Source organism: Ostrea edulis, chromosome 4 (assembly GCF_947568905.1).
Source record: "Ostrea edulis chromosome 4, xbOstEdul1.1, whole genome shotgun sequence".
NCBI lineage: Eukaryota > Metazoa > Mollusca > Bivalvia > Ostreida > Ostreidae > Ostrea > Ostrea edulis.
In genome coordinates this window covers 52802221-52817534 of record NC_079167.1, presented here as the reverse complement: position 1 = coordinate 52817534, position 15314 = coordinate 52802221, and the positions used below count along the sequence as shown (strand labels likewise).

The following is a 15314-nucleotide window of genomic DNA, read 5'->3' as shown; positions in this document are numbered from 1 at the left end:
CTGGGCGACTAATGGGTTCCAACAACCAGGATTTTAAGTCAGAGTTTTCCCTCTCCTAGATGAGCTACCCTCCAATGTTTAACGAGCCTCATTTACCCGAAGCTGCTGGTTTTAAGGCACCAGTGACTCGCCTTCACCCCTTCTCCGTGTTAGTAAAATCAGTTCCGCCACGGGAAGGCCAGGAGCTGGGCTTTGGTTGACAGAGGCTATATTTTACGCTTGCCTAAAGGGGCAATATCAACCTTAGGAACCAGCATACATTTCACTAATTTCGTTCTTGAAATATATTGCTATAAAATATCTTGATAGAAAAACATATCAAATATCACCACTTAACTGTGTGATAAATTCTTCAGTGATTTAGACACTAACGTGTGTAGATGTGTCCCACTATAAGTCAGTTTTGATGGTTTAACTGCAAGAAATCTGAACCCAAACCAAGATATGAAGTATATCCACCAACGCATAGATTCACGACGACCTCGAAAATTTATTTGGAAAACAGAAACAAGCGCAAAGAAGAATGTTACGTATTGATTGTCCTTGGATTCATGATTCCTCATTCCTTGATGGAGATTCTCACGTGTCCATGATTTTCAAATGGCTGGATTATTTTTCGTTGCTTTGTTTTGAATCGCAGTTGTCCGATTATCATATGGGTTAATTCATGCCACGCTGTTAATCAATAAAACGTTTGTTTTAGAATAATGTAGTTCATACTCCTGTAAATGCGATGCTTAAAATCAGCACGGAGCCAGTGCAGCAATTACCGTTAACAGAGAGTGACCATAACCATTACTATCTGGGTAGTACTTCAATTTCCTTTGTTTGCTTTGAACTGCTGGAAGCTCATAGTCACCTTATTTCGGGCGAGTATTTGGGTCTTTTTATCATCTAAAGGACAAAGAGATTCTCATTCATGTCATATCAGCAATGCTTTAATGGATCATGCAAAGTCATCGTTGTTTTATAAGATGCTTATCATGTTTATCGTGTTCAAGGCATAACTGGCTTCATATAAAAAATGCTTGACATAACAAGAATATTAATCTTTGCTACAAACGCACCATATATTGCATAGAAACCTACTCGCACAAACAGTTTATAATATGAAATGATTACTCTCAGTGACTCAGCTGTAGTCAAATGCTATGCATTTATTGCCAATAACGGTACAAAACAGACTTAATAGCCATAATAGACCTGAAATCAGAAGCCAAATGAGTAGCTAGAAGCAAACGCGCATCAGACATATACTAGAAACCTATTGACGCAAACGTCAAAGTGGGCTGCAAGCGGTTAATTTTACGTAGTTTGGAATTTCCAATCCCTAATACCCGGTATGTAAATGATTTTTTTTCCAAGTCACCTTTAATTTGATTTTTTTACTGTACAGGAATTAGATTTTAAATGTAAAACATTCATACACTGCATTTACTGTTCATGGCAACGTAATCATACGTGTGCAAATTTATACATAAATCAAAATGGTGATCACATTCTTTTGTTTATGGATAAAGAGTAGGAAAATGTTTACCGATAATTATAAGTTTCAAGAATATATTTAAAAAAAAAAAAAAAAAAAAGAATAACTTCCAAAAGATTGATATGTCCTTCCATAATAGCAATGAATATTTTATGATTGGAAGAATAAAAAAAATTACTATTAGAGAACATTTGTTTTTTATTTTAGTAGCCGATCTAATGTAAATGCGACAATCTATCAGCATTCCATGCACAGTTTGTTTTGGTCTTATCATCTTATCACTGTAGCAAAAGTGACCCATATTGAAATGCACAAGAGATCATTGACACATATTGACCACACACTATACATATAATTCTTTATTCATGTCAAATATTTTTGAAACTGTAATTATGAGAAAAGTTACAAACAAATTTAAAAAATACACCGTACTACAGATTGTCTAAATATATATCCCGCAGAATCTTTTAAATATCTCGAAAATACCACATCTCTCCAGAAACACATCATGGAATGTTTTGTTCTCAATGTACATCATACAACGGTTCTGATATATGTATTTAGTACAGATTTCCAAACGTTCGATTTATTTTTTTTTTCTCTTCTAAACATCCATGCTCTAAAGCTAATAATCTAAGAATTTGAAGTTAGAATTTTCCTTATTGATACACTAAATGATGAAACCTGTAAGATTAATTTTCAACATGACACGGATGCCCAGATTACGCTACAAAACCATGCCTTTAAATCTGCTGTATGATGTGAAACCAAACACTTCCATGGTACAGAAGTGGTATTGACGCAATGCATTGAATGTGTCGATGCTTTGTTTCGTATTATATTCCTTATCAAATGGAATCGTATTTCCATCAAAACCGTATTTATCTCCTCCTGTGCTGTAAGTCCTTGTACAGCTTACTGATTGCTAGACACGCATGCTGTCCGTATAATCCTTCTCTGGTCCGACCTAAGTCTTGTTCACGACAATTGAATCTCAATGATTCAATCCGGACGATCCCTCTTGTTTTCAATTTTTATCGTAAATGTCCTATCATTAATTGGAGTATCGATTTATGATTTATATATATCTGAATGAAATGAATTTTTATTATGTGAATTCTTGGAAAAGAAAGCACTTTCTGAAGAAAAAATCCACTACGGTAATTTTTTTAATTTCTATTTTCAAACAAATCGTTCGTGATTAACCAAATTAGTCGTGTGGTAATTCCTGTCCTCACACCCTTCTCACCTACCGTGGATGGCTCAGTCTGTGATGACGTTCAGGCTATAGCAGCGCGATCGGGAAGAACCCGTGAGAGACTGGAAACTGCTTACCATAAAAGGTAAATCTTTTATAATCAAATAGCATCCATTAATAGATGCGATATTCTCATTTACGTTTTAGGTAGACGTTTGAAAATGGGAAGTATATTTTTACACGTTTATATTTCATAACGGTGTTTCAATGACTAAAAGATTTAGAGTAATTTCACCACAGTGTTCTTTTCAATTCAATATTTTGTGCAGTACACGATCACCTGCTTATCACACAACAAAGAAGGTACGGCGAACCGCTACAAAATGCTCATTAAATAATCTCGTATGAAGTATAATTTCAACATCGAAAGAGATACAAGCTTTCAGTAATTATAAGGTTTTTTTGTGTGATTTTCTTTCTGAAATAGGAAAAAGGGTGTTTTGTTCGCAAATAAAAACAAACTGAAAATTAAAAAAAACGTTATGTGTTAAAATCTACGGCTAAAATCTTCCAAGAAACATATTGGACAAATATATTTAAAAAGAAATTGAAATGAAATGGTCAACATTCAGATATTTTTTTTTTCAAAGAGCTAGGTACGATTTTAGATATATTAACAAATAACATTTTCAATTTTCATGATTTACTTCTTCTTTTTTAAAATAGAACGTTTGCCTGATTTTTCTTGGCATGTTTGACTATACATGTATATTTATATCATGCATCAAGTCACCGCGAAATCGATCACTTATTTGCAAACAACACACCTTTTTATTATTAGGAACAAAAAAAACCACATAAAATAATTCATATAAAATCATCAAGAGCTTGTATCACTCTTTCGACGGTACTTAAATTTTAGGATTTTTAGGTCACCATACTATCTGTTTATGTCCGTTGTCGTGTTTCGGTTGTAAACTTTTGACTATTTTCAGCTTCTTCTCTGAAATGACTGAACCAATTTCAACCAGTTTTGGTTTATAACATGTATAGGTGAAGGGGAACAAAAATTAAGAATTTTTTGGATCTTGCCTCCCTAGGGGCTGATGGATGTGGCCAAAACCATCAAAATTAATGTCATTCCCCCTAGGGGCTGATGGATGTGGCCAAAACCATCAAAATTAATGTCATTCCCCCTAGGGGCTGATGGATGTGGCCAAAACCATCAAAATTAATGTCATTCCCCCTAGGGGCTGATGGTTGTGGCCAAAACCATCAAAATTAAAGTCATTTTCAGAAATGTTCTTCGTTACTCTTGAACATCAAAGTATCAGCATGGTTATAGTAAGCAATGAATCCTTTACCAAAATTGCGAAATTCATTACCTAAAGGGTGGCGCTAAGTTGGTCATATATTGAAAATGCATTATATATACGTGTATCAGAGAAAATCTTCTTTTCTTGGACATCAATCAGTCAATCTGTTGGCATGTTTATTACATGTATTACCAATGAACCTTGTGACAAAACTGGGGTAGGGTTCATGTCACAGGGTAAGTTGGTTGTGTATTAAAAATGCATCATATCTTAGAAAATTATATTCTTACTTCTTAAAATCAAGTAGCCAAACTGTTGACGTGATTATGAGCATTGAGCCCTCTATCAAAACTGTGAAAGTCGTGACCGCTGGCTCCCTAGAGTGGTGCTAACTTGGTCATACATTGCAAATGCATTATATCTTTAAAAATTTTCTTCTTTACTTCTGGACATCATGGAGGCAAAATGTTTGCATGATCATAATGAGCCCTCCACCAAAACTGTGAACTTCTTGACCCCTGTGTTCAGGATTCAGATCTTAGGGTGAGGCTAAGTTAGCCATATGTAGAAAATGCATTACGTCGTAGAAAATCTGCTTTACTTCTAGACACCATGTTTAAAATGAACATTTAGCCTACTACCCAAATTGTGAATTCATGACTTTAGGGTTAAGGTACCAAGGTGGTGTTAGATTGGTCATATACATTATGTATTAAAAACTTCTTTACTGCTGGACATTAAGCAGACAAACTGTTTGTATGATTATAATGAGCAATGTGAAATTTATGACCCCTAGGGTAAGGTTTTAGGGTGAGGCTTAGTTGATCCTATGTTGAAAATGCAATATATTTTAGAAAATCTTTACCCCTGGACATCAAGCAGGTAAACTGTTTATATGATTACTTATAATAAACAATGAACCCTCTTTGAAAACTGTAAAATTTCTAAATCATCATATATGAATGATAGTTATACCAATATATCTATCATCTAATATAAAGTATAAAATGGAGAAGTATAAAAAGCATACCCAGGCGACCGTTCAGGCCCTTGAACCTCTTGTTAAAATAAAAACGCACTTAAACACCCCTCCCATCTTTTGTAATGTACAAGTATACATTTGATAAAATTTGGTGTATATGTATTGAAGTTTTCAAGAATGTTTGCATGAATACGCTGTCTACCTTTACTAAAATGCAAAGTTTGCTGCAAGTGTGCCTCATATTTGCGACAAACAAATCTGTCTGCCATAATTTAAAGATAATTTTTTATATCTAACAGTTTTATATACAGACATTAACAACTATGCAACATATGATTATGGTGCACTATTCCTAGAATGATTCACAATTTCCTATTTTCTTCGTATTTTTTTTTTTTTTGGTCCCATTCAAGAATTTCCTCTTCTGTAAAAACGTCACCAGCTGTACGTAAAGTGCGACAAATTTTGACCTTGCATAGCGCTTACGGCTATAACAATGAGGGTTCTTTATCATGGCAACACCTACCGTGATACGGGACCTCCATTTTACAGGTAATATCCGAAATACGTGTGACTTTCACTGCTAAAGTCGAGCACATGGCAAAGAAACAATCACTACCTATGTTTAACGTCTTAAGTTTGACGTGATGCCGGGATCGAACCCAGGCCTCCCGGTTGCAAAACGAATATTAACAGAGATTTAGCACAACCACTAGGACACAAAAACCAGTCGAACATTTCTATATAATTTATAAATCAGCTAAGAATCTCTGTTAATATTGTGCAAACCATGATCACTGTCTTCAAAAGTGTCATTTATTTCATGACCCTGTACCCTTCTAACGTCAGTTATGTCTGTTTCTTTACAAGGACAACTGACAATGACACTGACAATGACGTCCTTGAACTGTATATAAATAATTTTATTCTCATAGTTTTACAAATCCTGTGTATTTTATTGTACATGTACCACTAACTGTTTCTAGGATTAAACAACTATAAGAAGTAGTTAATTCAATTGAAGGTGTTTTGTCCTTAACGGATTCGGTGTGTATATGTCCTATTTGTAGAATAAGCATATATAGTATATATGAGTTATAGAATAGTACGCAGTTTAGACTTAGGCATGCAAATGCTTGCACATGTATTTTTTTATTTGAAAAATATACCTCGCGAATCTGTTCATCTCTAAATACCTGAAGGCGATTTTTCATATATCCTTCATATATCCTTGAAACCTTGGAGACAATAGACGGCAATGACAAGACCAGTACAGTGCTTACACACTCGGAATATAGAGACCAACGTTATTTACTGAAAATAAGCCAAGAGTATCGAGCAAAGAATGTGACCTTGCGACAAATTTCCTTTACTTTGTATGTATTGAACTATATGTATTAAATACTGTCCATGACTTTGTTAATATTCCATGTATTTGAAACCTAAAGTTTATGGCAATCCTACTGCACTTGGTTTCTCGCATGATCAGATATAGTGGGGCGATAAATGGTTGTCATTTTATATGATAATTTGGCCATTTACAAGTATGGCATCTGAAAAGAGTTGAGGCTCCCTATGACTCCTGTGTTTCATAGTTATTTAACACTGCCTATGATTCCTGTGTTTTATAGTTATTTGACGTTGCCTATGATTCCTGTGTTTCATAGTTATTTAACACTGCCTATGATTCCTGTGTTTTATAGTTATTTGACGTTGTCTATGATTCCTGTGTTTTATAGTTATTTAACACTGTCTATGATTCCTGTGTTTTATAGTTATTTAACACTGCCTATGATTCCTGTGTTTTATAGTTATTTAACACTGCCTATGATTCCTGTGTTTCATAGTTATTTAACACTGCCTATGATTCCTGTGATTTATAGTTATTTTACGCTGCCTATGATTCCTGTGATTTATAGTTATTTAACACTGCCTATGATTCCTGTTTTGTCCTGTCTATGATGCCTGTTATTTATAGTTATCTAACACGGCCTATAATTCCTGTGTTTTATAGTTATTTAACGCTGTCTATTATCCCTGTGTTTTATAGTTATTTAACGCTGCCTATGATTCCTGTGTTTTATACGTATTTAACGCTGTCCATGATTCCTGTGTTTCATAGATATTTAACACTGTCCATAATTCCTGTGTTTTATAGTTATTTTATACTGTCTATGATTCCTGTGTTTTATAGTTATTTAACGCTGTATATGATTCCTGTGTTTTATAGTTATCTAACACTGCCTATGATTCCTGTGATTTATAGTTATTTTACACTGCCTATGATTCCTGTGTTTTATAGTTATTTAACGCTGTCTATGATTCCTGTGTTTTATAGTTATCTAACACTGCCTATGATTCCTGTGTTTTATAGTTATTTAACGCTGTCTATGATTCCTGTGTTTCATAGTTATTTAACACTGTCTATGATTCCTGTGTTTTATAGTTATTTAACGTTGCCTATGATTCTTGTGTTTTATAGTTATTTTATACTGTCTATGATTCCTGTGTTTTATAGTTATTTAACGTTGTATATGATTCCTGTGTTTTATAGTTATTTAACGCTGTCTATGATTCCTGTGTTTCATAGATATTTAACACTGTCCATAATTCCTGTGTTTTATAGTTATTTAACGCTGCCTATGACTCCTGTGTTTTATAGTTATTTAACGCTGTCTATGATTCCTGTGTTTTATAGTTATTTAACGCTGCCTATGATTCCTGTGTTTTATAGTTATTTAACGCTGCCTATGACTCCTGTGTTTTATAGTTATTTAACGCTGCCTATGACTCCTGTGTTTTATAGTTATTTAACGCTGTCTATGATTCCTGTGTTTTATAGTTATTTAACGTTGCCTATGATTCCTGTGTTTTATAGTTATTTAACGCTGTCCATGATTCCTGTGTTTCATAGTTATTTAACGCTGCGTATGATTCCTGTGTTTTATAGTTATTTAACGTTGCCTATGATTCCTGTGTTTTATAGTTATCTAACACTGCCTATGATTCCTGTGTTTTATAGTTATTTTACACTGCCTATGATTCCTGTGTTTTATAGTTATTTAACACTGCCTATGATTCCTGTGTTTTATAGTTATTTAACGCTGCCTATGACTCCTGTGTTTTATAGTTATTTAACGCTGTCTATGATTCCTGTGTTTTATAGTTATTTAACGTTGCCTATGATTCCTGTGTTTTATAGTTATTTGACGTTGTCTATGATTCCTGTGTTTTATAGTTATTTTGCACTGCCTATGATTCCTGTGTTTTATAGTTATTTGACGTTGCCTATGATTCCTGTGTTTTATAGTTATTTGACGTTGTCTATGATTCCTGTGTTTCATAGTTATCTAACGCTGTCTATGATTCCTGTGTTTTATAGTTATTTAACGCTGTCCATGATTCCTGTGATTTATAGTTATTTAACGCTGTCTATGATTCCTGTGTTTCATAGTTATTTGACGTTGCCTATGATTCCTGTGTTTCATAGTTATTTGACGTTGCCTATGATTTCTGTGTTTCATAGTTATTTAACGCTGTCCATGATTCCTGTGTTTTATAGTTATTTGACGTTGTCTATGATTCCTGTGTTTTATAGTTATTTGACGTTGTCTATGATTCCTGTGTTTCATAGTTATCTAACGCTGCCTATGATTACTGTGTTTTATAGTTATTTAACACTGCCTATGATTCCTGTGATTTATAGTTATTTAACGCTGTCTATGATTCCTGTGTTTCATAGTTATTTGACGTTGCCTATGATTCCTGTGTTTTATAGTTATTTGACGTTGCCTATGATTCCTGTGTTTCATAGTTATTTAACGCTGCGTATGATTCCTGTGTTTTATAGTTATTTGACGTTGTCTATCATTCCTGTGTTTTATAGTTATTTAACACTGCCTATGATTCCTGTGTTTTATAGTTATTTAACACCGTCCATGATTCCTGTGTTTTATAGTTATTTAACGCTGTCTATGATTCCTGTGATTTATAGTTATTTAACGCTGTCTATGATTCCTGTGTTTTATAGTTATTTAACGCTGTCCATGATTCCTGTGATTTATAGTTATTTTACGCTGCGTATGATTCCTGTGATTTATAGTTATTTAACGCTGTCTATGATTCCTGTGATTTATAGTTATTTGACGTTGTCTATGATTCCTGTGTTTTATAGTTATTTTACGCTGCCTATGATTCCTGTGTTTTATCGTAGCTAAATCTGTGTTATGAATATATCGTTATTTAACCCTGCCTACAGTTCCTGTACTTTATCAATATAATAGATTTTGTTTTTGCAAATATTTTGAGAAATATATCGAATCAATATAATCAAACTCAAGAAAATACTATTATCAGACTCAAGAGAAAGCAAATCTAATCTTTTGACAAAAGTCATTAACTTATCAGAAAGGAGATATGTGTACTCCAGTTTTGATTTGCACTTTTTTCTTCCATTGCAATATACATAAAACTAGTACGGGTATCGGTAGATCCTTGCGACGCGGTTAATATTGCAAGGTGTCAGCAGGTTTAAAGGAATGCTGTTTCTGTTGCTGGTTAGTAAATATTTGCAGATATCATGATAGTTGATATACAATTATCACGTTAGAACAATTCAACAATGGATTTCTGAAGGTTAAGAATCCATCGATCGATTTTTTGAAACAAACATTTCTAAAGAAGCGTGTTTTGTCACTGAGATGAATGAGGCTGCGCAGATTTCCAGATCCAGAAAGCGATTCCAAGTGTTATTTATGTTGTTTCTTGTTACTAAGAGACACAATTCCTGATCGGAAGAGACTTGCTCCAGGCTCGCAAAATGAACTCTGATAAAAAATAAGTCTCTCTTTATCTTAATAAGGGGCCTCCGTGTGGTTAGAGCATCGCGCTCCAAATCACAAGGCCTCTCACCTCTGGTCGGCGCGGGTTCGAACCCCGTTCGCGCCGGTAAGTGACAAAGTTTCCCAGTTTACTTTCGGAAGGTCGGTGGTCTCTTCCCTGGTATCTAGGTTCTCTTTTCCACCAATAAAAACTTGGCGCCACCAATTAACTGAACAAAATTCTTAATAAGGGCGGACAACAGAACCTTGTTTTCCCTCTAATTTCCAGTATTCCCTTCACTTATCGCCACTCATCTTGGAAACAGTTCACATCCTACTATGTCATTCCCAATGTACCCCTCATGTACCTCGGAAATCCACTCCAATCACGGTCCAACAAAGGTAGCATCTGTGGCACTACAACGAAACGGAAGTAAAGTGCGCATCGATGCCGTGCCGCCCTTCGGAACTCTCGGAAATTTACCTTACCAAAACAATTTCATATTCCTTTATATGTATCATAATATTACATGTACATATTGTATGTTTCATCACGATATCTCAGAATGGTAACCTGATGTCGTTTTCTCGACCTTTTTTCTTTTTAGGCAAATTCTAAATGTTGCGACGGCGTATTCGAGTAGAAAATAAAAAATAAATCGTTTCTACAATTTCATAAATCGTATAAACAATTCATAATGTCGTTGCAACAATTTTGGAAGTCGTTTCTACGATTCAGTAAATCGTAAAAACGATTTGAAAAGTCGTATATATGTGATTTAGTATATAGTATAAACGGTTTTTTAAAAAAAAATCGTTTCTACGATTTAGCAATTCGTAGAAGCAAGTTCTAACTTAATGTGTCAATTATTCACTGGTATTAAACTGATGATAGTAACGATCGTTACTATCATCCCAAGATGGCGGAAGGAAATTCCGGAAAGACCACATTTACTAATTATATCTATTTGTATTGTTTATTTGCGAATTATATGTAGGTAAGAAATATCATACACTAGCAACAATTACGATCAGGTGTTATTTTATCTTTTATACGGCTCATATGAACAGAGAATTCGTCGTTGAAAAAACAGCGAGGATGATAGTAACGGAAATGAATGATGATAGTAACGTAAAACTTTTGTTACTATCATCCTCGCTGTTTTTTCAACGACGAATTCTCTGTTCATATGAGCCGTATAAAAGATAAAATAACACCTGATCGTAATTGTTGCCAGTGTATGATATTTCTTACCTACATATCATTCGCAAATAAACAATACAAATAGATATAATTACTAAATGTGGTCTTTCTGGAATTTCCTTCTTCCATCTTGGGATGATAGTAACGATCGTTACTATCATCAGTTTAATACCAGTGATTATTGTGACAGGAATGCCCCGCTAGCATACAAGTTTGAAATATTTGAGAGTTCAAGGATGTGAAAATAACAATAGGTGCAAATAAAACAAAAGTAAAATATTACTAAAACACTCTTTGGATGCAGAAAGTAATTTATGAATTGAGATTTTATTTACATTGAAATATTTTGCTTTTATTTAAGATGCTTAAAGTAATTCCACCCTCCTGTGATGTCATCAGATTTTGCAAAATCATTATTTATTTAGATTTATGCATGATAGGAACATAAATTTTGTTGGAGTCTTTTCCTTTTGTTATTGTAAAAAAATCTTCTTAAAAATAAAATATTTCAAAAGTCTAAGTTATAGATACGTTTTAAAATATTGAATCCAAGGGGAATAACTCTGTTTCTATTGATTTCTTTATCACGTCTATTATGCGATGATTTCCTTTATTTTTTACAAACATTTTGTATATTTTGTAAAGATACAGTTTCATGAAATTGTTATGAATGCTGCTACAGCGTCATAACCAGTTTGTATGGAATTTTGATAACGCTGTTTAAGGAAAATTGGAATTTTCTGACGGTGATATATGATTCTGTTTATGTACGTCTTACATCTTAAAAAGTGTGATGACCTATGCATCTTATTCAATAATTTGTTAGTTTTTTTTTAAAACTCCAACTAATGGAAATAAATACACATTTTAAACTTGTATCAGATAAAAGTGCGAGTATGGAGTTACCTTAAACCAAGTTGAAAATAAAATGAAATTTTGTCAGTCCAGCAAAGCAGTCTTCCCCACATTTTTCGCCATATCATTTGATACATGTATTTGTTACATTGCTTTCCTATGACAAGTTACGAATTTTGTTCCAGTCCATTGACTGTTTTGCTGAGTTATGGCCCTTGAACTTAGAAAATCAACCCCAAATACTCAGTTCCGTATTTTTTCCCCAGCATGATTGCAGATATTCATTTGGTATTTGGTACATTGCTTTACCATGAAAAGTAACAGATCAAGTTCGAATTATTTTTCGGTCCATTGATTTTAAGTTTTAGAAGATATGGAATTTGAATCTGTGATATATGGCTTTTATTTTATGGGACCTGGTTATCATGTTTTTTTCTCCCTAAACTCTTACATGGTTCGTGTATTAGAGAAATTCAAGGGAATAAACTGTACATGAGAAACTTCTTATTTGTCTTTATACATTTATCATTTAATAACTTTTAAAGTGATGACTTAACAACGATGCTGATTGGATGAAAAATTTGTTTGATTTCTTAGTCAAAAAAAATTTCGTTCGGAGTCCATCTGCACTAAGCACGCGGGACTACTTTTCTCTGGAATGCGTCTTTCCCGTTCTAATTTTAGCGCCATTTATAGAACTGGAATTTCCACACAAGCATTGTAAACGAAATGCATTCGTTTGATTTTTGTTTTTCATTGCTATCAAAAATACACACAACCAAAGATATGAATAAAATACAAATTAATTTTTAGAAACAACATGCATAGGCTTAGTGGTGATGTGGCAGAATAGTGATCTTGATGACGTAGACCACTGACTGGTAGAAGTAGATAGGTTGTAAACACGACTTCCCGGTATGTATCGTCTGCTTTACGAGTTCGATAACATGACGGAGCTGAGCAAGCGGCGACTTTTGATCTAGGAGATATTAATAAATTGAACTGCGTTATATGGGGCTCAGTCAACAAGTGCGTTTTAGATGAAGAGGTGTTGAACTTTTTACTTGATATTGAAATGGAGCAGAGTTGCATTCCACCATTCCTACGACACAATCAGTGTTCAACGTCTCCTCCAACACAATGCAGCATAAATCCAGTCACCACTTGTTCTCTTCCTTTATATATAATTCAGCTTTTAACTACTGCACCTTTAATTTGGTATATAATCCATTTAAATCTGCACTGTACCTGACCTGACCGCACAGTCATACTGTTTTGTTGTTGTTTTCATTATTAAATATATGTATTCCTACGCGCCCTTTCAAAAACGTTAATTCAGGCTTTTTGATGGGAGAAACTATTTATTTTAAAAACAAAATTAAATGATAAGAAATAAAACTCATAATTCTTTGTTTGATGCATGTACCAAACGAAAAATTGGACGGAAAACTTTTTCCGTCCCTCACAATGACGGACAGAATGAAGGAAGGGCGGAATGACAGACAGAAAGGGGGAACACGGTCATTTCATGGCGGAAACATAAGAATCAAAAATTGTTCATACGAATTCCTAAATCGTTGAAACGTTTTTATAAATCGTTTATATACGAATTACTAAATCTTTTAAAAATCACTTACATGTATACACTTTACTAAATCGTAGAAACGATATCTTAAATTTAGAAACGATTTCAAATCGTAGAAACGACTTTTGGAATAGTTTCTAAGGTTTACTAAATTGTAGAAACGACTCTTTTTTTTTTTTTTTAGCAATTCTCTGTAATGACCATAGAAATTCTGACGAGGTTCGGCACGCATATCTCAGATTTGAATAAAACTTACAGGTTGGAGAAAATACATGTACATTTAGATAAAAACAGAAATCAAACATATTTTTATTTTGTGATGCATGGTTGCCATGGAAAACATGGTAGTGGATTTTGAACAATGGGGGTACTCCAATTCATAGCTATACTGTATAAAAACTTACTTCTTCACATACCTAATAACTAGAGTAGCAGCAACTACTCTCTATTTTTCAGAAAAATTAACATATTGATTGCCGAAAATTCATGCAGATTTGAGTTTTATCATTAACAATGAATCACGTAATATTATCATGGAGACACATCTGAAGGGCTCATTGTCAAATGCTGGAAAAGTGATGAAAATTGTTTAATTCACCACCTATTCACAGTAAAAGCCAGCACCTTCCAGCAATATGCATACTGTATTTGCATAGAACTACATGTAGCATAAGTATTTTATATCATGGAATAACATTAGTGGGCAAATCAAAATTATGCGAAAATTCTATAAACATACAAAAGATGCACAAAATTCTAAGTTCTAAATTTCTCTCTTTAAAAAAGTTTGAATACACTTTAATTATGCACAGAATCATAACACTATCCTTTCTAAACGATTGGTTCAGCAGTGAAATTGACATAAAGAAATCAAAATATAACTTGCTATGCCAACCAAACTCTTGAAAAAAACTGCATATATATCTCTAATATTGAATCGATAAAGCAGCCATTGTCGACAATTAGAATATTCAAAATCAACATATTCAAAAATAATCAATTCAATTCAGATTGCACAATATGAATTGGATAAATTAGTTGCTATAGCAACCCTTTCAACAAAATCACTTTTAAATTCTGATTTACTAAGACGTAGAAACAATTTTATTTTGTTTGTTTTTTTCGACTTGGTTGAAATTGCACGAATGCCCCAACGTAAAATGCGCACGTGACAATTTATAAAACAATATATTTGTACTCATCATTTGTTAAAATATCTTAATATGCCTTGACTTTTTAATATAAAGTTTATTATTGCTTAGACCTATCTTATAAATGAATTTGGGATCTGACATACGATCATTATCAGGAGCGGATCCAGGAATTGTGGTTACGGGGGGGGGGGGGGGGGGGGGGGCGGAAGCTCCTAGATTTTATAGGACTTGAAATATGTCTCCTATTCAAGTCATTTGTACTATTTTCTATCATTTTTAAATAGGTGAAATTAGTAAAATGACGCAAATTTTAAGTTTTTTTTTTTGGGGGGGGGGAGGAGTTTTCCCAATAAAGTAATTCAAAATCTTAAAAGATGTTGTCATTTATTTCTCCGGTAGTGGAAGAAATTATTGCTTCTTTTATCGTTTTGTACTTTTTTCTAAACAAGATACCAAGATTTACCTTAAATTTGAAAATTTTAGGGGGGGGGGGGCGCCGGCTGCGCCCCCCCCCCCTTAAATCCACCATTAATTATTCTAATTATGCCTCAATATCGATGAATATATTCCGTCATTTCATATTTGTCTTAATCAAATTAAAGTGTTAATACAAGAGAAATATTAACGCACAGACAATAGTATGCCAATTAAAGTATCCTATGAGATTTGCAGACAGTTATTTTGCAAAATAATGTACATTTTTGTCGTCATAAT

The 15314-nt window shown here is 33.6% G+C and overlaps 1 long non-coding RNA gene across 2 annotated transcripts in view; it reads left to right on the top strand.

The window, feature by feature from the left end:
- LOC125669775 (uncharacterized) overlaps nt 1–15314 on the top strand; it is a 42480-nt gene that overhangs the window by 19693 nt on the left and 7473 nt on the right. Inside the window, exons 1-2 of one of the 2 annotated variants that reach the window (XR_007368021.2) lie at nt 1221–1340; nt 2701–2829. This is a non-coding gene — a long non-coding RNA (uncharacterized LOC125669775). Of the gene's footprint in view, nt 1–1220; nt 1341–2700; nt 2830–15314 lie in introns of those variants that run through there. The other variant, XR_007368022.2, reaches the window with a different exon arrangement.